The following is a 19970-nucleotide window of genomic DNA, read 5'->3' on the forward strand; positions in this document are numbered from 1 at the left end:
GTGATCGCCCTGTTGTCTGTCCGATGTCAACAGTTTTTGACTGTTAACTTCTAGAAGGTCACAATATTGACCTCAATCTTTATGAAACTTGGTCAGAATGTTACCCTCAATAAAATCTTGTACACATTTGATGTTGGGTTATACTTGGATCAAAAACTAGGTCACCAAGACAAAACAAAGGAAAATCTTGTTAACACCGTAGAGGTCACATTAAGACAATATCTTCAATGAAACTTGGTCAGAAAGTTAATCTTGATGATCTCAAGGTCAATATCGAATCTGGGTTATGTAGGTCAAAAACTAGGTCACTAGGTCCAATCAAAGGAACAGCAGTTTAACACTCAGAAAGCCAAATTTATGACCATACGACTAAATTGAACAAGGTCAAAATGTTAATCTTTAAAGATCCATAGAATCAGATTCAAAACTGGGTCAAGTGGGGGTCAAAAACTAGTCACCAGGTTAAATCAAGGAAAACTTGTTAACCCTCTAAAGGACACATTTGGGCCCAATCTTTAATAAACGTGTCAAAAATGTTATCCTCAATAAAATAATTGACAAGTATTGATATTGCTCGATCTAGGGTCAAAAAACTAGGTCACCAGGTCAAGTCAAAGGAAAAGCTTGTAAACACTGTAGTGGCCACATTATGCCCATATCATAATGACACTATTGTCAGAATTTTAAACTTGAAGATCTATAGGCCAAGTTAAATCTAGTTCAGAGTGGATAAAAATTAGCGTCACAGGTCCAAATCAAAGAACAGCTTGTTAACACTCCAGAGGCCACCTTTATACTGCATCATCATGAATCTTAATCAGAATGTTCATCTTGATGAACTTTCAGTCAGGTTTGAAGCTGGGTCCTGTGGGGTCAAAAACTAGGGTTCACAAGTCAAATCAAAGGAAAAGCAAGTTAAAACCTCTTTAGAGGCTACATTTATGATCAATATCTTAATGTAACTTGGTCAGAAATTGAACTTGGTGATCCTTAATGTCCAATATGTCAGGCGAGCGATACAGGGCCATCATGGCCCCGTCTTGTTTATTTGTTCTGTTGTTAAAAAAAAATTGTACATTTTAGAATACAGATTACAGCAAGATCACATTTTCCTTATTATGGACAATACTTATTTCACAGCCCTAGATAATAGCATCTATACTGTTATTAAAAGTTGTTATACACAGTTCAGCTTGTTTCATGTATGAAAAAACAAGTTATTGTGATCTGTGATCATTATACATTGTGTATCCAGATAAAACTTAAACATGTGAAACCGTTATCAAATAAATAAAGTGTATGCAAGTCTTTGTTATGGTGTATATAAAACAAAATTAGGATTTTTTTACGAGTAATTTCAGAATTTACAATTAACACAAATAGAAAAAACCAAGCCTGCAAAAAAGAAGGCTAATATGTCCGTCCCTAACTGAGCTCTTAACCCTGCGGTGGTGCAAATAGATTTGATTTAATGATGTTGTCTGTCTGTTAAGTTCTAGTATAACAGTGATTGCAATCCTGTAACGTTTCAGTTTGTGTATGATTTTTAAGCTCACCTGAGCACAGTGTGAGCTGTTGTGACACCTTAAGTCCTGTCATTGTGCTTCTCAACAATTGCATGTTAATTAACACCCTAGTAGACAGTTATTTTAATGTTAAAGGGATGAGTTGAAGTCTGATCGATTCCCGATTGAGGCAGTGCCTTATTTCATATTATCTACCCTTGATTATTCTAGACTCTATAAATTTTATTTCAGCTTCCTTAATTTAGATTTTGGCTAGTTGTTGAACTATGGACTCCCCGCTTTTAAGTTTTAAACTTGTATTGGCAACAATTACTTTCATATTCAGTACTTGTACCATCATGAATGTCAACATTCAATTCTGGTAAAATTTTTCAGGAGCTTCTTAATGAACTTGATCATCTACCAGGTTTACTTTGGTGGCAGATGGACATGGTGACCCTGAGCTGTACTTCTCCCGTTTGGAAACTTTATGGTTTGAGATTAATGAGAGGACAGACCTCGCACAGAGAAGAAGGTAATACTTTGAACAAAATTAATGATTTATATACTAATTTACTAGAACATATTGAACTGTATAAATCAACATTGCTCCTGTTGAGTACAGTCATTCAGCACAACATAGTAAATTAATATAAACCACAAATATTCCAACCTTAAAAATGGCTAGACTGTAATATTCTAGAAAATTGTGGCTTGGTGGATGAATTAACTTTTCAATGAATTAGAGTTTAGACCCTTACCAGAAATGTAATTATTACTGTTACAGTAGAAATGTTGTCTATTTTACGCCATTTTGTACAGTATGTATATATATTTTACATAGACCTCCAAACGGACCTAAAATTGAATAGGAATGGAATAGCACATTCTGTTATGGTTATAACTTTTAGGAATCATGGACAATTGATGACTGTCAGACAGTTCTCAGTGGAAGTTGCTGTACCCATAGTTCACTCTCTGAAGAGTGAAATTACAGACGCCTTTCATTGTATCCCAGTGCTGAGTGCATTCTCCATCTTTGATCTGACCAAAGTTCCATCTGATGTTGCAGACCTAATAAACTATGGTCAAGTAAGTTTCTTGAAATGTTTTTTCATATTAAACTGTTGAAGATTCAGGGTCTATACTTTTATATTTGTGAACGGATATTAATTATTGAAACAATTCAACTACAAAACAAGTAATATATGCTTCCTAGTTACAAGAAATAAATTCTCATACTGTTTATGCAGGCAGCCATTGGGTATTTGGCAGACCATTATGGTGTGGCAAAGCAGGACATATTTATGGGTCACACATACACAGCTGAACCAGAGTATGATGCTGTAACCATTAAAAGAGAATTTGAAGCATTCAAACACCAGATGTTTTTGATCAAGTAATCAAAATGTTCCTGATGACAGTTCTGTTTATGAGTTATATATTGACGAAACAAAGCACATTATATCTGTTACTCTCTGTTTTTGTTTCAGTGTTGTGTTTTATAATATTTTTCTTTTTATTGATTCCCTATTCAAGGTTTACCTGAATCATTTAAATTGTTGGCATTGCAAATTCTGTAACTGTTTCGGTGATTTAACAAATAATCAAGGCCTTTGCATTGTTTATCGTCTAATTTACAACGGTTCAGAGTTCAGATGCGTAGGAATTGAACCACGAGGGTGCTAGCCCGAGTGGTTAAATACTGAAGCATCTGAACGATGAACCGTGGTAAATTAGACAATAAATCACAAGAAGGCCTTGATTGTTTTCATTCTGACATGCAAGTTGATATATTTCAATAGATATTATGCTGGAATTCATTTACGCAGTAATGTATCGGACGTCAGACGGTCACATGACGTCATAATTGACGTCGACGTCATAATTGACGTCACAATGCTCTCTTACCGGTCCGCGCGTCAACCGTTGTTTATCGCAGGATAAACAGCGCTTGATTTTCTTCTTTGTTTAACTGGAAATCAATTCAAGCCATGTCAGAATGTTACTTTTACCTCAGTTTTATAAACTCATTATTTAAACCATCATTGTGAAAGTGAGTAAGCTTGACCAGTTAAAAAGATCAAATGTTTGGGTAGATACCCAGGAAGCACCAAACACTCCAAACAGTGTTACACATCATACTAGAGCTGTGAATCACAAAGTATTGTAGAATTTGTTTATAAAAATCTGTAATTCAGGTAAATCTATGACTTAATATTTGTTTACTTTCAAGCTTTTTTTTCTTAAACGTTAAATTTCTTACTTTACAGCAGTCCTGAAATAGAATTTTATATTTTCTTCATTTTTGCAAGAAAAGACATTAACAATAAATTTGTCATGCATTCAGTGTTTAAACTTTTATTTATTGTAAGTCTGATATGCTTGTTAGACTCAAAAGAAAACATTATTGAAACATGAAATGGTTATAATATACATGTTTTTACAAGTAATTTAAAGATAGAATTTACTTAAAGTCTTTTGGCTAATAGTCTGTGTAATTTTATTTCAAGTTTCATTTTTAATAATAAAATATTTGTAGACACAGAGCTCAGTCTCTGCCAGCACAGGAAGAAACACCAGACATTGGAAAGTCCACCTATCTGCTACAGCAAATGCTTAGCCATCCAGAAATGACCAGGACATTTCCATGCATGACCTACTTAATACTGCTGTCCTGTCTAATACCATCATCTACAGCCTGTGTAGAGAGAGTTTTCTCTCTTATGAATTCTCTTTGTACACCACAGAGGAGTTCCATGAAACAACAAACTCTGGACAACATTATGAGGATAGTGCATGAGGGGTCTACATGTTTGTCCCCTGAACTACTTGAGAAAGCTCTTAACTTTTTTAAGACAGAACACTGAATTTTTAACCCAAACCCTGCAAAGTTTGTATTTGGACAGTTTAAAAGGTTAGGTGCTTAATAAAATTGAAAAGATACTGACTGAATGGCGATCAGTGCAGTGACTGCATGCATGTGCAGGCTGGTCAAGATCTACACTGGTCGCAAAGGCAGCATGGTAATAGTTAGTACTATAAACATTGTACATTCATGTCATGATGAACATTGCATTACCATGTGCTAGAATCACATCATATTTTTCAGAATGTCAAAGCTTTTAAATAGTGAACATGCCAAAGTTTCAGGATAACATCAGTGTGGCACATATGCTTTGTTTGAACTTTTAGTTTACATTTAATTCCACTGAACCTGTGGAAGGTTGTGTAACAATAGGAATTTAGTTATAATTATGTTTTCCACCAGTGGTAAGGGGAGAAGTTATACATTCATAAAGTTGAAAAGAATGTCTGTACTTGTTATCATTTCTTCTAGTGTTTGTATTTCTGAAATTCCCCCCCACAAAGATTTTTTTCAAAATCATGCGAAATTCCCCCCTTGCATGGACCCTGGCCCCAGTCCCAAAAAGCAAACGAGAGCCCTGTGGTTCAGGAGGAGATGTTGTTTAAAAGAAAGTGTGGATGGATGGACGATGGACGGACGACGGACAAACACTGGATGGTGAGCAATCACAATAGCTCACCTTGAGCCTTTGGCTCAGGTGAGCTAAAAATCACTAACCAAATCAACAAGAGGGTCATGATGACCCTATATTGCTCATCTGTTAAACTTGGCCTTAGAATCATCAAGAGAAACATTCAGACCAAGTTTCATGAAGATAGGGTCAGAAATATGGCCTCTACAGTGTTAACAATTCTTTCCTTTGATTTATGTGGTGACTTAGTTTTTGACCCCATATGACCCAGTTTTGAAACTGACCTAGAAATCATCAAGATGAACATACTGACCAATTTTCATGAAGACAGGATCATAAATATGGCATCTAGAGTGTTAAAAAGCTATCCCTTTCATTTGACTGGGTAACCTTATTTTTGAAACCATATGACCCAGTTTTGAACCTGGCATAGGAATCATCTAGGTGAACATTCTGACCAAGTTTCATGAAGACAGGTCATAAATGTGGCCTCTAGGGTGTTAATCTTTTACTTCCATTTGACCTGGTGACCTAGTTTTTGACCCCACATGACCCAGTTTCAAACCTGGCTTAGATCATCAAGATGAACTAGAAAATGCTTTTGTAAAAAAGCGCATGTCTCCCCCAATGCAAAGTCCTATAGGCAAGAAGTCAATAGGGGTCAGGAGCGAAAAGTCAAAGAGACACTGATGGTTGGCTGCAATAGGGATCATCTACTTGGCATGTCCAGTCATCCCGCTAAATTTCAACACTCTTGGCCTAGTGGTTCTCAAGTCACTGTTCAGGCTCCTGTGACCTTGACCTTTGATCAAGTGACCTCAAAATAAATAGGGGTCATCTACTCTGCATGTCCAATCATCCTATTAAGTTTCAACATTGTAGGTCAAGTGGTTCTCAAGTTATTTCCAAAAAATGATTTTACATGAACAGGCCACTGTGACCTTGACCTTTAATAGACTGACCCCAAAATCAATAGGGGTCATCTACTCTGCATGTTCAATCATCCTATGAAGTTTCAACATTCTGGGTCGAGAGATTCTCAAGTTATTGATCGGAACTGGTTATCAATGTTCAGGCCTCTGTGACCTTGACCTTTAATGGAATGACCCCAAAAATAATAGGGGTCTTTCACTCTGCATGAACAATCATCCTATGAAGTTTCAACATTCTGGGTCGAGAGATTCTCAAGTTATTGATTGGAAATGGTTTTCCATGTTCAGGCCCCTGTGGCCTTGACCTTTAACAGAGTGACCCTAAAATCGTTAGGGGTCATCTACTCTGCATGACCAATCATCCTATGAAGTTTCATCATTCCGGGTCAAGTGGTTCTCAAGTTACTGACCGGAAATGGTTTTCAATGTTCAGGCCCCTGTGACCTTGACCTTTCACAAAGTGACCCCAAAATCATTAGGGGTCATCTACTCTGCATGACCAATCACCCTATTAAGTTTCAACATTCTGGGTCAAGTGGTTCTCAAGTTACTGACCGGAAATGGTTTTCAATGTTCAGGCCCCTGTGACCTTGACCTTTAATGGAGTGACCCCAAAATCAATAGGGGTCATCTACTTTGCATGTACAATCATCCTATGAAGTTTCAACATTCTGGGTCAAGTGGTTCTCTAGTTATTGATCGGAAATGGTTTTCCATGTTCAGGCCCGTGACCTTGACCTTTGATGGAGTGACCCCAAAATCAATAGGGGTCATCTACTCTTCATGACCAATCATCCTATGAAGTTTCAACATTCTGGGTCAAGTGGTTCTCTAGTTATTGATCGGAAAAGGTTTTCAATGTTCAGGCCCCTGTGACCTTGACCTTTGACGGAGTGACCCCAAAATCAATAGGGGTCATCTACTCTTCATGACCAATCATCCTATGAAGTTTCAACATTCTGGGTCAAGTGGTTCTCAAGTTATTTATCGGAAATGGTTTTCAATGTTCAGGCCCCTGTGACCTTGACCTTTGACGGAGTGACCCCAATAACAATAGGGGTCGTCTACTCCAGCAGCCCTACAACCCTATGAAGTTTGGAGGTTCTAGGTCAAATGGTTCTCCAGTTATTGCTCGGAAATGAAGTGTGACGGACGGACGGACGGACAGGGCAAAAACAATATGTCTCCTGGGGGAGACATAATATTCTGTGCAAGTTTGTAACAAATCAAAGCATAAATGAAACCTCTATATGGCTGAAAGGACAAAACTAGAAAATTTTACCCATTTCAGGGGCAGTAACTCTAGAACATATGAACGGAATCTAGCCAGTTTTCGCAAGTAACCGAGATCTTATTGTGACTTCAGTTAAGTGTAAGTGTGGTTAAAATCAAATGTAAAATGTCACTTCTATCATGTTCACAAGGTAAAAATTTAAAAATGTTTGCTCTTCCAAGGGTCAATCAGGGGCCGTAACTTCATTGGATCTGCCGGATTCATCACGGAATCCAAGATCTATTGTTATTAAAGACGTTTTGCAAGTTTGTATGAAACCAAACCAGAAATGAAGTCTCTATAATTATATGCCTGCAAAAGCCACAATAACAAATTTTGGCCCTTTAAGGGGCCATAACTCTGGAAGGGATCTGGCCAGTTTTTGAAAGGAACTGAGATATTACGCCAATACAAGTTGTGTGCAAGTTTAAGTGAAATAAATTGCAAAATGTGGTCTCTATCATGTTCACAAGAAATTGTGGACGGACAATGGATGAAGGGCGATCACAATAAATAACTCATCATTTTTTTTCAAAAAATCAGATGAGCTAAAAAAAACAAATTCTGTCATCTGATTAAAGGTCAAACCACAACCAGAAGATATAGTATTGCAACTTTGGCATCTTTCATAAAGTTTGAGTCAATACAGTCAAAAAATTACAAGTGAATGAAGTATTGCCCTGCAATACAAAGTTCCCTAAAGGGAGGTGACAATTTACCTCAACTGCAGTTTAACATAATAATCTAAAGTTAAAAGGTAAAGTTTCTTGTTTAACATTGGTAAACAATGGAAGTCCCCACCACCCACCCACCCTGGAATGGATGGAACAACTTATTTCCAGCCAAGCCCATGGCAGGTGTCATATTTACCTCCCCAGCATCCAGTCTAGGCTGATACTGCTGGAAACAGTACCAATTTAAGCATATCACCCAGCACTAAATGCTAATCGGGATATCAGCCCCGACCGGGAATCCAACCCGGACTGCTGGCGTTGCAGTCCAACCTGCTAACCACCGCGCCACTGACTCCCTCTGACATGTGCCAATGATGTATATACAATACATGTACTTTGCTATATACTTAACCATGTTATAACTCACAATACCTGGATTAAAATGTACTTATGTAACAAGAGATCACAGAGTGATCTTGGTGCCCAGCATTGAGTCATTATTGAATGTTACAAATTTCAAGACTAGCTCAAAATCCTTATATCATAACTAATAATTAAACCTATACCCTAAACAACAGAGATGGCACCATTAATGAGTTATATGCAATTATTATTTTTTTCTTATTATGGAAACAAAGAATGCACATATGATTACTTATATTATAACTAACAATTAAACCCAAAAGTCTGAGTACTAAACAAATTAATCATCAATCTACTAGGGTTGTCCATTCACAGGTGTAACAGGAAAATAATGAACAACTTGAATCATTATCTCATTAGTGTCTACAGACATTAGGACCCTTCTACAGGTAAGGCCATAAAAAACCAATAAACTACTTGGAGGGCCACTGGATATAAAATTATATTAGAAATCAAAACAAAGGGCCATAACTCATTAAACAAGAGGACCATGATGGTCCTGAATCGCTCACCTCTTCCCACATGACCCAGTTTTGAGTATGACGTTGTTTTTCTATTATTTGACATAGTGACCTAGTTTTTGAGCTCATGTGACCCAGTTTTGAACTTGACCTAGATATTATCAAGATAAAAATTCTGACCAATTTTCATGAAGATCCATTGAAAAATATGGTTTCTACAGAGGTCACAAGGTTTTTCTATTATTTGACCTATTGACCTAGTTTTCGAAGGTACGTGACCCTGTTTTGAACTTTACCTAGATATCATCAAGGTGAACATTCTCACTATTTTTCATGAAGATCTCAAGAAAAATAGTTTCGAAACTGACCTAGATATCATCAAGGTGAACATTCAGATCAATTTTCATGAAGATCCATTGAAAAATATGGCCTCTAGAGAGGTAAAAAGATTTTAATAATTTTAGACCTTACTGACCTAGTTTTTTGACGCAGTTGACCGGTTTCAAACTTGACCTAGATATCATTAAAGATGAACATTCAGACCAATTTTCTACAGATCCACGAAAGTGCTGGCCTCTAGAGAGGTCAGAAGGTTTTTTTATTATTTGACCTACTGACCTAGTTTTTGAGGCTCGTGACCAGTTTCCATCTTGACCTAGATATCTCAAGGTGAGACATTCTGACCAAATTTTTATGGAGATCCATTCAAAAGTATGGCCTTAGAGAGTTCACAAGGTTTTTCTATTTTTAGACTTCTGACCCTAGTTTTGACGGGCACGTGACCCAGCCCCCCCCTTTCAACTTGACCTAGATTTCATCAAGATGACATTTGCAGGACCATCTTTATACTAGATCCCATGTAAAATATGGCTTTTAGAGAGGTCATAAAGTTTTTATATTATCTGACCTACTGACTTAGTTTTGATGGACGTGACCCACTTTCGATTTGACAGAGATATCATCAAGATGAAATCGACCAACTTTCATACAGATCTCATGTAAAAATATGGGCCTTCTTGAGAGGTCACAACGTTTTCTCTGTTTCTGGAACTACTGACCTTGTTTTGGAAGGTATGTGACCCACTTTCGAAACTTGGGACTCTAGATATCATCAGTGTGAACATTCTGACCAATGTTCATGAAGATCTAATTGCAATATATGGGACCTCTAGAGAGTGCACAAGTGTTTTTTTTATTTTTTAGACCTGAACTGAACTAGGTTTTTGACCGAACGTGACACTGTTTCAAACCTGACCTAGATATCATCATGATGAATATTCAGACCAACTTTCCTGAAATCCCATGAAAAATATGGCCTTCTTTTAGAGTGGTCAAAAGTTTTTCTATTTTTTGACCTAATGACCTAGTTTTTGAAGGCACGTGACCAGTTTCGAATTTGTTTCTAGTTATCATCAAGGTGATGTTTGACCATTTTTCAGAAGGATCTTGTGAAAATCTATGGCATCTAGAGGGCACAGGTTTTTCTATTTTTAGACCTACTGACATAGTTTTTGAAGGCATGTGACAGTTTCGACATGGACCTAGATACATCAAGTGAGAACATTCTGACCTATTATCATGATGATCTTGTGATAATATATGGCCTTACAGAGGTCACAAGGTTTTTCTATTTTTAGACCTGACTGACTAGTTTTTGAATGGCACGTGGACCCAGCTTTCGCAACTTGAGCTAGATATCATCAAGGTGACATTCTGACCAATTTTCATGAAGATCTTTTGAAAATATATGGCCCTATAGAGAGGTCACTAGGTTTTTCTATTTTTAGACTAGACTGTATGTGAGGGCACTTGTGGACCCAGTTTCGAACTTGACCTAGATATCATCAAGATGAACATTTGACCAACTTTCAAAAGATCCAATGAAAAATGTGACTACTAGAGTGGTCACAAGCAAAAGTTTACGGACGCACGGAGGACGACGGACCAACGCGCGATCCAAAAGCTCACCTTGTCACTTTGTGACAGGTGAGTTAAAAAATTGTTGAACCAGTCTGATTTTCAGGGAAACAATAGGGTTGTCAATACATCAGTCTGCCAAGGTATGGTCAAAATCCCCCAGTGTTTGAGGAGATGCAATGAGGAACTTGTTATGGAGGTATGGATGGACACGATGGGAGCTGAGTGATTTGAATAGATGGTGGGCTAACATAATGTTCAGTATATACTCAGTACAAGTAGTTCTAAATTGACTTATGACTGTTCAAAAACAAAATTTCAAGTATTTGTTATGCCGCATATATGTACAAGAGAACACAGAAGTGTCTTGGCGCCCACCATTGAGCCAATTTTGAATGTTCCAAATTTCAAGACTAGCTAAGCTCAAAATTCAGGTCAAGTCAATGTTTCATTTCGATACACATCACTGTGCATGTGGTCAATTTGTGAAAGCTGTTAGTTTGAGAAATATGAAAGTAGGTCACTAGATCTATTTCAAGATCAAGTTTATTTCGGTACACAAAACTATGCATGTTGTCCAAATTTTGAAGGCTGTAGCTTGAGAAATGTGAAAGATTAGTAAGTCACTAAGGTCAAATCAAGGTCAATTTCATTTTGGAACACAAAACTAAAGATGTGTCCCCTTTCTAAATTTGAAGCTGTTACCTTCAAAATTTATGAAATTTTGTCACTAGGTCAATGTCAAGGTCAAAGTTCATTTGGTAACAAAAACTAGCATGTTGTCCAATTGGAAGGCTGTAGCCTGAGAAATGTGAACGTAGGTCATAGGTCCAAATCAGAGGTTCAGAGTCATTTCGGTACACAAACACTAAGCATGTGGTCCAATATTTGAAGCCTGTTACCTTCAAATTGTGAAAGTTGGTCAATGTCAAGGTCAAAGTTTTCATTTTTGGTACACAGCTATGCATGTGGTTAACTCTGAAGGGTGGGGGGGGGGGGGACTGTAAATACAGAAATCAAGATCAAGATCCAAGTTCATTTCCGGTACACACTTGCATGTGGTCCAAATTGTAGGATGTTGTAGCATGAGAAATGTGAAAGTAGGTCACTATGGTTTACAATTTCATTTTGGGCAAAAACTATGTATGTGGTCCAAATGGAAGCCTGTACTTCAAAATAGTGAAAGTAGGTCACTACGGTCAATGTCAAGGTCAAAGTTTAATTTTGGTGCTCAAAACTATGAATGTGGTCCAAATTTGAGGGTGTAGCTACAGAAAGGTGAAAGTAGGTCACTAGATCTATCTCAGAGTCACAGTTCATTTGGTACACAAAACTATGCATGTGGTCCAAATTTGAAGGCTCTGTAGCGTCGAGAAATGTGAAAGTAGGTCACTAGTCAAGATCAAGGTCAATTTCATTTCAGAATACAAACACTATGCATGTGGTCCAAATTTGTAGCTGGATACCTTCAAATGTAGAAGTAGGTCAAGAGGTCAATGGCAAGGTCAAGTTTATGTCGGTACAACATACCTATGCAGTAGTCCAAAATATGAGCTGTAGCTACAGAAATGTGAAAAGTAGGTCAATAGGTCACAGATCAAGGTCAACTCATGCCTAGGTTTGATCTAGCCATCAAACTATACATTTGGGTCAAAATTTGAATGTTGTTGGTTTTAGACAAAAAGATTTTAAAGTTTTCCTATTAAGTCATATAAAACCATGTGACCCCAGGGGTTGGGGCCATATTCGGCCCTAGTGAAATTATTTGAACGAACTTGGTAGAGAACCACTAGATGATGCTACATTACAAATATCAAAGCCCTAGGCCCTGTGGTTTTGGACAATAAGATTTGCAAAGTTTTTCCCTATGTAAATCTATGTAAATTATAAAGATAAATAAACCCAGAAATTTGAGTACTAAACAAATTAATCATCAATCTACTAGGCTAGTCCTAACCTGGGAAGCCGTTGATAATATTTGTGCTTTGTCAGAAGAAATATACCTATTATTTATGCATTAAAGATATCATTAATTTGCGCTATTTAGTGTAACTGGCATTAATCGAGTTTTGCTTTATCTAACGCATGGAGAAATCTAAGTAGTTTCCATAGTAACTACTTAATTATGATTTTCTATACTTAGCCTAATTATCATGTGATCATATTTGCGCTTGAAAACGAGGCATACTGCCGAAAGTTCGACTATTTTTGTAGATCACGAGGTCTGCATTTTAAATAACATCTTGATTGTGTATGAGCTTACTTAAGTTTATACTGAGATATTTATAAGTTGTTAAACTTGCGCGAAGAGTATGGGAGGGATAACTAAGGTTATATTTTGTCTATGGCGGAAATGTTGGAAACCTTCGGAAAGTACACAAATCCAGATCTGTTTTTTCTGTGAGAATTCTGTTTCTATTTTCGCCATTGGGTTTATTGCTTTCAGAAGTTATCATTCTTATTATTTATCTCCCGCATTTTTCGGGCTGCTAATTTAGGTGGCGCTTCGGTCGAAAAAAGGTTTTCCCAGGCTGTCAATTTGCAGGTAGAAAAAATAGTTTGAAATTGTCAACTGGATTCCAGGCTAGGCAGTCATCCATACTGAGGTGTATAGGGAAAATAATGAACACTTGAATCTTATCTCATTAGTGTCTGATACTTTATGACCCTTCTACAGGTAAGGCATTAAAAAACAATCAACTCTTAGTGGGCACTGGATAAAATTTATATTTAGAAATATACATTAATAAACAATGGGCCATAACTCACTCAAAAATTGTTGAAACAGTCTCTGCTTTTCAGGGGACACAACTAGGGTACAAATCATCATTCTGACCAGTTTGGTCAACAAATCCGCCCAGTAGTTTCTGAGATGATGCAATAACGAGAAATTGTTAAAGGACGGACTGACCCACAGACGCAGAGTGATTTGTTTCTTCAGATGGTGGTCTCTACAAACTCTACAGTTATTGTACTGCTTTTATACATGGCTTAATCCAGAAACTTTGATATTAAAAGAACAAAGTGGAATTAACTGACTGGGCACAGATAGCTTACTGATGTTGAATGATCAAAGGGCAATATCTCACTGAAAAATCATTCTAACAGAAAATGAAGAAAATACACGCATCCTACGAATTCCAGGCAGTGGTTGCTGAGAAATACTCCTATGATGGTGATATAGTTTACTACTGTTGAATAATCAAAGGGCAATAACTCAGTGAAAAATCAACCAACTGAAACATGAAGATAACATGCTCATCTCCTCATGATAGTAAAGCTGCCTATGAAATATTGCTACCAACCAGTGGTTGCTGAGAAATACTCCGCACAAGAATTATACTTTAGTATACTACTGTTGAATAATCAAAGGGCAATAACTCAGTGAAAAATCAACCAAACAGAACATGAAGATAACATGCTCATCTCCTCATGATAGTAAAGCTGCCTATGAAATATTGCTTACCAACCAAAGGTTGCTGAGAAATACTCCAGACAAGAATTCTACTATAGTATACTACTGTTGAATAATCGAAGGGCAATTAAACTCGGTGAACAAGAGCTGCCCGTAAGACAGCGCGCTCCACTATTCATTTGTGTACAAAGTGTTTATTTGCAATACCTTTGCTAACTAAATGAGCTAAGTGTTTGTTTGCAGATGTTTTGCTGTCTGTAATTTAATTAAAGTATTTGTTTGCAAAACCTTTGCAGTTGTAATTTATCCTACGTGTTTATTTGCAAACCCTTTGCTTCACTGTGTACGTTTTGCAGACTGTTTGCAAAATTCCTGATGCAAATTACTTTGCATTTTCACTTGTGGAATATAGGTTTCTGAGAATACAAATTCTTCTAAAATGTATTCTGCAAATTACATGGACAAAGGGTTAAATGTTGGTTAGGTTCAATTGTCAATGATGCTAAAATAATTAAGAAAGTGGTCCAGTAGGTCACATTATGGTCATGAAAGTTCACTTTTCAGGTTTGGTGATGCAAAAACTGTTACATGATGTATCCAAACTTTCAAGGGCAGTATCTTAAACAAGCGGCGCAAGATGGCCCTAGGTCGTCAACTGAGAACACCGATAACGCCCATAACAGTGTAAAACATGTTTGACTAGTGATTTCTGGAAAACAAGCAAACTTCGTTGACTTGGATATCCCGCCGCGAAAGGGTTTGTGCTGAGGTAATGGCAAAACATTTATATGGCAAAAAGTTAAGGATAAAAGATCTAGAAGCAAATAATTTCATTTAGTACAAAAACAATTTAACAGAAAACAAACGTTTTAAAGTGTACATATTAAATGTATGTTACTTTGATCATGACTAAAGATTTATTTTGAATCATGGAATAAGCTTACTGTATTACGCTTAGCTTTTAAAATTAAATTGCAGTTAATTGTCATGTGAGCTTGAAGTTTAACTGGAACGAAATATTGTCTTTGGAGTGGTTTGGCACAAGTGTTGCTGTTTAACAGGGCATTTGACTTAAAAAAGAACAGATGTCCTTAAGAGTAACCAATCAAGTAGATATCTTGAACATGGCTGGGGCAAGGTTGCGGGCAGTTGACAACTTAACATGCTGAAGGTTTGAACATCTAAAACAAGAGCTGTCTCTATAGGATGACACATGCCCTAGATGGCACTTTAAATGAATATTTCTGGCGATGTTAGAGTTTAGACTTTGACCCCCCCCCCCCCACCCCCCCGTACGGTAAGCTCGGTTCTTGCGCGTGACACGTCGTCTTACCGTGTCACACATTCAAGCATACGTTTTTTTAAAACTCCATCATGGAATGACAAAGATATGGCCGGGACATGCCCATCAATGCCCTATCATGGAAAATTGACCTTTAACAATCTAAGTGTGACCTTGGACCTTTTGAGATACGGACCTGGGTCTTGCTGCGACATTGTCTTACTTTGAGTACAATTTGCAAAGTTATTTGAAAATCATCCATCGATGAAATAGATAATGGGACGGACACACCCATCATTGCACTATCCTTGAACGTCTAAGTGTGACCTTGAACTTTGAGCTACGAAACCTGGGTCTTGCGCGGCAATTGTCTTACTGTGGTACACATTTATGCTTATGTTATTTAAAAATCCAATCCATCGATGACATAGTATGGCCGGAACGCACATCAATGCACTATCCTTTATGTCTATGGTGTGACCTTGACCTTTGAGCTACGGACCTGGGTCTTGCGCACGACACGTCGTCTTACTGTGTGCGGACAAATTCATGCACCAATTTATTTGAAAATCATCATCGATGACAAAATCTGGACCGGCCACGCCATCAATGCACTTACCTATAGGTAGAAGACCACCAATTGTTTTCCCATTGACTTACATTGTACTTTATGGCGTGTTGTACGGCCTTCCATACATCGAAAACAAGGTTATTAATTACAAGTTTTTCAAGAACATCTTAGGTTACCTAACTATCGGACGAAAAACATATGGACATAGTGATACTTTACTTAAGTAATTTTCGTTTGTGATGAGAAGGACCCCTGGTTTACATCATTGACATGGGGGGAGAAATTCGTTTGATAAAACTTTTTTTCAATACAAATAAAATGTAGCAAATTTTGTCAAAATGGATAATAAATACTGTAAATGCAGTGAAAAAAAAATATTCATTTTTGAAAAATAATCACTTCCTGTGTTTGTTGACATCACTGACCAATCAGAAACGCACAGACTGTTACCTAATTCCCAGTATACACTTACTCATTCCAAGTAATTTCCCTGTACTTTTTTGAATTGGTGGTCTTCTGTCTTTACTGTCTAAGTGTGACCTTGACCTTTGAGTACGGACATGGGTCTTCACGGACATGTCGTCTTGCTGTGGTACACATTATGCCTAGTTATTTGAAAATCATCCATCGATGACAAAGATATGGACACGACACGAAAATTGCGGACCAGCATCCGGACCGACAGAATGTTCAAAAAACTATATGTTGCTCCTTCGGGGGCATAAAAACAGAAAAAGAAAGGAATGGAATACATATATATGTATATATCAGGGGTCACGCTGTCGATCTCCACTTGAGCCATTTGCGACAAAAAATTAAATGTGGCTCCGAAATTTTCTAATTGGCGAAAATGCGCGAAGATATGGTCTGTCTGCAAAACTACGGAATATGCCAGGTTTTAAATACCCAAAAGTTGTGAAAAATCGATACTCTGAGTAGACACAAATCCAGTTATAGAAAGGGGAGGAGCAATTTGCAATTATTTTATTTGATCGGGCAGTTAATTGGCGACAATAAGTTTATTGTATAACCAAACTGGATAATTATAATCTTATTTTGTGCATTTTGATATGATCTTTATGAGCAATCGGCCGTTAGACACATTTTTATGAGTGCGAGGGGTTAGTTTTAGTTTGAGCCAAAACAAATAAAATCGCTTTAGACAAGCAGAAATTGTAAGATTGAATAGCTTATGATGATGATAGAAAAGCAATAAAACATAGTATTTTATCAAATATTTAATTCTAAGTTTTGCACTTATAGGCAATGTGCAAAATAAGACACTTGTTTGTTTTTTTAAACATTTTTTTTTCTTCTTTTTTTGAAATCTTTATTTTAAATGTGATGTTCAGAATTTTTTTTATTATCGGGGCAGATTTTATAACATGATAATTTTAGGAAAGTAAACACAATTGATTTAAAGGGGTTAGAGAACTATGTATTAACTACATTAATTTCTTGAGTAGTAGTTGAGTACTTTGAGTACATACAATGTTGCTCTTCAAGGATGTTCCATGCTATGCGCTTCGTGTTGTTGGCTTATAATTTATCTTCGGAAACAGAGGGGTCAGAGAAAAATAATTTCCCAGTGTGACCCTGTATATATAAAGATATGTCTTATAATTTTTTTTTGGCGGGGGGGGGGGGGGGGGGGGGGGGGGGGGCGGGGGGGGGGGGGATGGGGTGTAGTGTACAGGTGAGGAAACAAAAATTCACATGTTGATGGAAAATTTAGAAATTGTAAAAAAAACATAATAAAAAAAAAAACAATACAGAGCTGTCTGAGGACTGCAACGCTCGGACTATTCAAGCCTTGTCGATTAGAATGAATACAAAAAAGTCGCAAATAGGGGGCATAATTTAGTAACAAAGCAAAATAGGGTTATGGAACTTGCTTAGTGTTATTCAGCTCATGATAGTGGACATGTGTGTGAAGTTTCAATCCATTCCATTAGGGGCTACTGTCGATACCGAGCCTTACATATAAGAATTTAACCAAAATTTCTATGTTGGAAAAATGGGCATAATTTTGCAAAAGCAAAATAAAGTTAAGGGACTGAGGGGCATAATTTTTGTAAAAATGGTGAAGTTGAGTTATTGAGCCTTTTGCCACTGCATGTACATTCATGACAGTGATAAGTGTGTGAAGTTTCAATCCTTTCCCATTAGTGGATACTGAGTTAACTGCTTACATACAACAAACTTATCCAAAAAGTTCTATGTTGAAAAGGGGCATAATTTTGCAAAAAAAGCAAAATAAAGTTATGGGACATGCTTTGTGCATCGTCAGTTCATCGACAGTGAACAACGTGTGTGAAGTTTCATTCCATTCAACTTAGTGAGTACTGAAATACCAGCTTACATACAAAACCTTAAACCAAAAATCATTTAAGTCGAAAAAAGGGATAATTTTGTAAAAAATGCAAAATAGGAGTATGGAACCTGTGCAATGTTAAGTCAGTTTATCACAGTAATAAGTGTGTTGAAGTTTCAATCCATTCCCACAAGTGGTTACTGAAGATCCCAGCTTAATACAAACCATAAACAGACCACCACTTTATTCCCCAACCCTCCCTCCATAAAGAAAATCCCCTACTTGGTTGGAAAATGAGTTTTTGGGATAGCATTGCGCTTTTCTGTCTGTCAGTCAATCTGTCCATCCATCCGCAATTTTGTGTCAGGTCCATAACTCAGTCATTCATCAAAGGAATTTTACTTTTACTTGGCACAACAATTACTGTTCCCCATAATGAGATGCCATTCCCAGAAATCTAAGTCAATTGGCGGGCTTATTGGCGATATTGTCTCCCTTGAAAACTGCTATTGAGTGTATCTATTCTCAGTATGGTCAATTTAGCCTATTGAAATATTGAAGGGGAAAAAACTTTAAACACATCAAATGACATCAAAAGCATTATTGACAATATTTATTAAGTTATTGTAGTAATCCTGCAATTTGTGCTCTTTCTTTCAATATTATTTTTATAAACGTTAAGATATGATTTTCTTGCTTCCCTACAGCGTTTGAACTAAGTAACTTATTTTTGATCCGAGTTCTATGATTTCTCTCGAAGGAAATGACAGATTTTAAGATTTCCCATTGGTTTTTAAATGATATTATCTCTCATATTTCTTTACTCATCTCACAACATTTATTAAGTTATTGACGTAAACTTGAAAAAGTGAATTTTCTTTCAATGAGTTTATCTTTCAGTTATTTTTTTGTCTTCTTTGCTTCCCTAAAGTTTTTGAATATTAGATTTTACTAATTTGGAAAATTTTGCCCGTTTCTTGTAAACGTTGTACGATGACACGGTAATAAAAGGTACAAGGTCTCTGAAATTAGAATATATAATTCCGTGTTTACATGTCTTACTTTGTAAGATTAAATAAAAACAGTTATTTTGATATTACAAGTTTAATATAAAATATGTTAATTTTCTTGTTCAATATCTATTCTTCGTATAATTTCTCCAACTCTACTAGATTTATTATTGAATTAAAACTTAACATTCATGTATATATGAAGTCAGAGCATATTAGAACTACATGTTCTTAGTTTAACTTGAAAATTGTACATGTAAAAGAACAACATGGACATTGAAAGTAATATTTTAGTTTAAAAAATACATTTGCGTTTACTCCTTTTTTGAGTTCCCTCTTTTTACATAGAATTCATTTAAAAGTAATGGGAAAATATGAAAACATATTATTGGCTCCAGTTATGTAATTATTACTTATCTGTAATGATAAAATCCAAATCAAGTAGTCACTTTCGCATTTGACCATATAATATGCTGTCATCTCGTATTTCTGTATATTATGGTAAATTAATTGGGATTAGTGTTGTTGCTCTGGACATGCCCAGACTTTACTAGGGACAATTATTACGGCTCTTGCTAAACACATTTACTTAAAAGAGAAATGATGGATATGAAGTTATAAATTTTATAATTTCTTATTACGTCAAAATCGAATTAACATCATTGTAATGTAAAATGCATTTATAGGCCGTAC

At 36.5% G+C, this 19970-nt stretch overlaps 1 protein-coding gene and 1 long non-coding RNA gene across 4 annotated transcripts in view; one reads left to right on the forward strand and one right to left on the reverse strand.

Annotated features, from left to right (window-relative positions):
- LOC123551423 (fanconi-associated nuclease 1-like) overlaps positions 1-19970 on the reverse strand; it is a 210861-nt gene that overhangs the window by 137873 nt on the left and 53018 nt on the right. The window lies entirely within an intron of this gene.
- Positions 1651-4809, forward strand: LOC123551426 (uncharacterized). Its single transcript, XR_006686404.2, has 3 exons — positions 1651-2040; positions 2417-2597; positions 4048-4809. It is a non-coding gene; the product is annotated as an uncharacterized LOC123551426 (long non-coding RNA).

The sequence above is a fragment of the Mercenaria mercenaria genome, chromosome 4, assembly GCF_021730395.1.
Source record: "Mercenaria mercenaria strain notata chromosome 4, MADL_Memer_1, whole genome shotgun sequence".
NCBI lineage: Eukaryota > Metazoa > Mollusca > Bivalvia > Venerida > Veneridae > Mercenaria > Mercenaria mercenaria.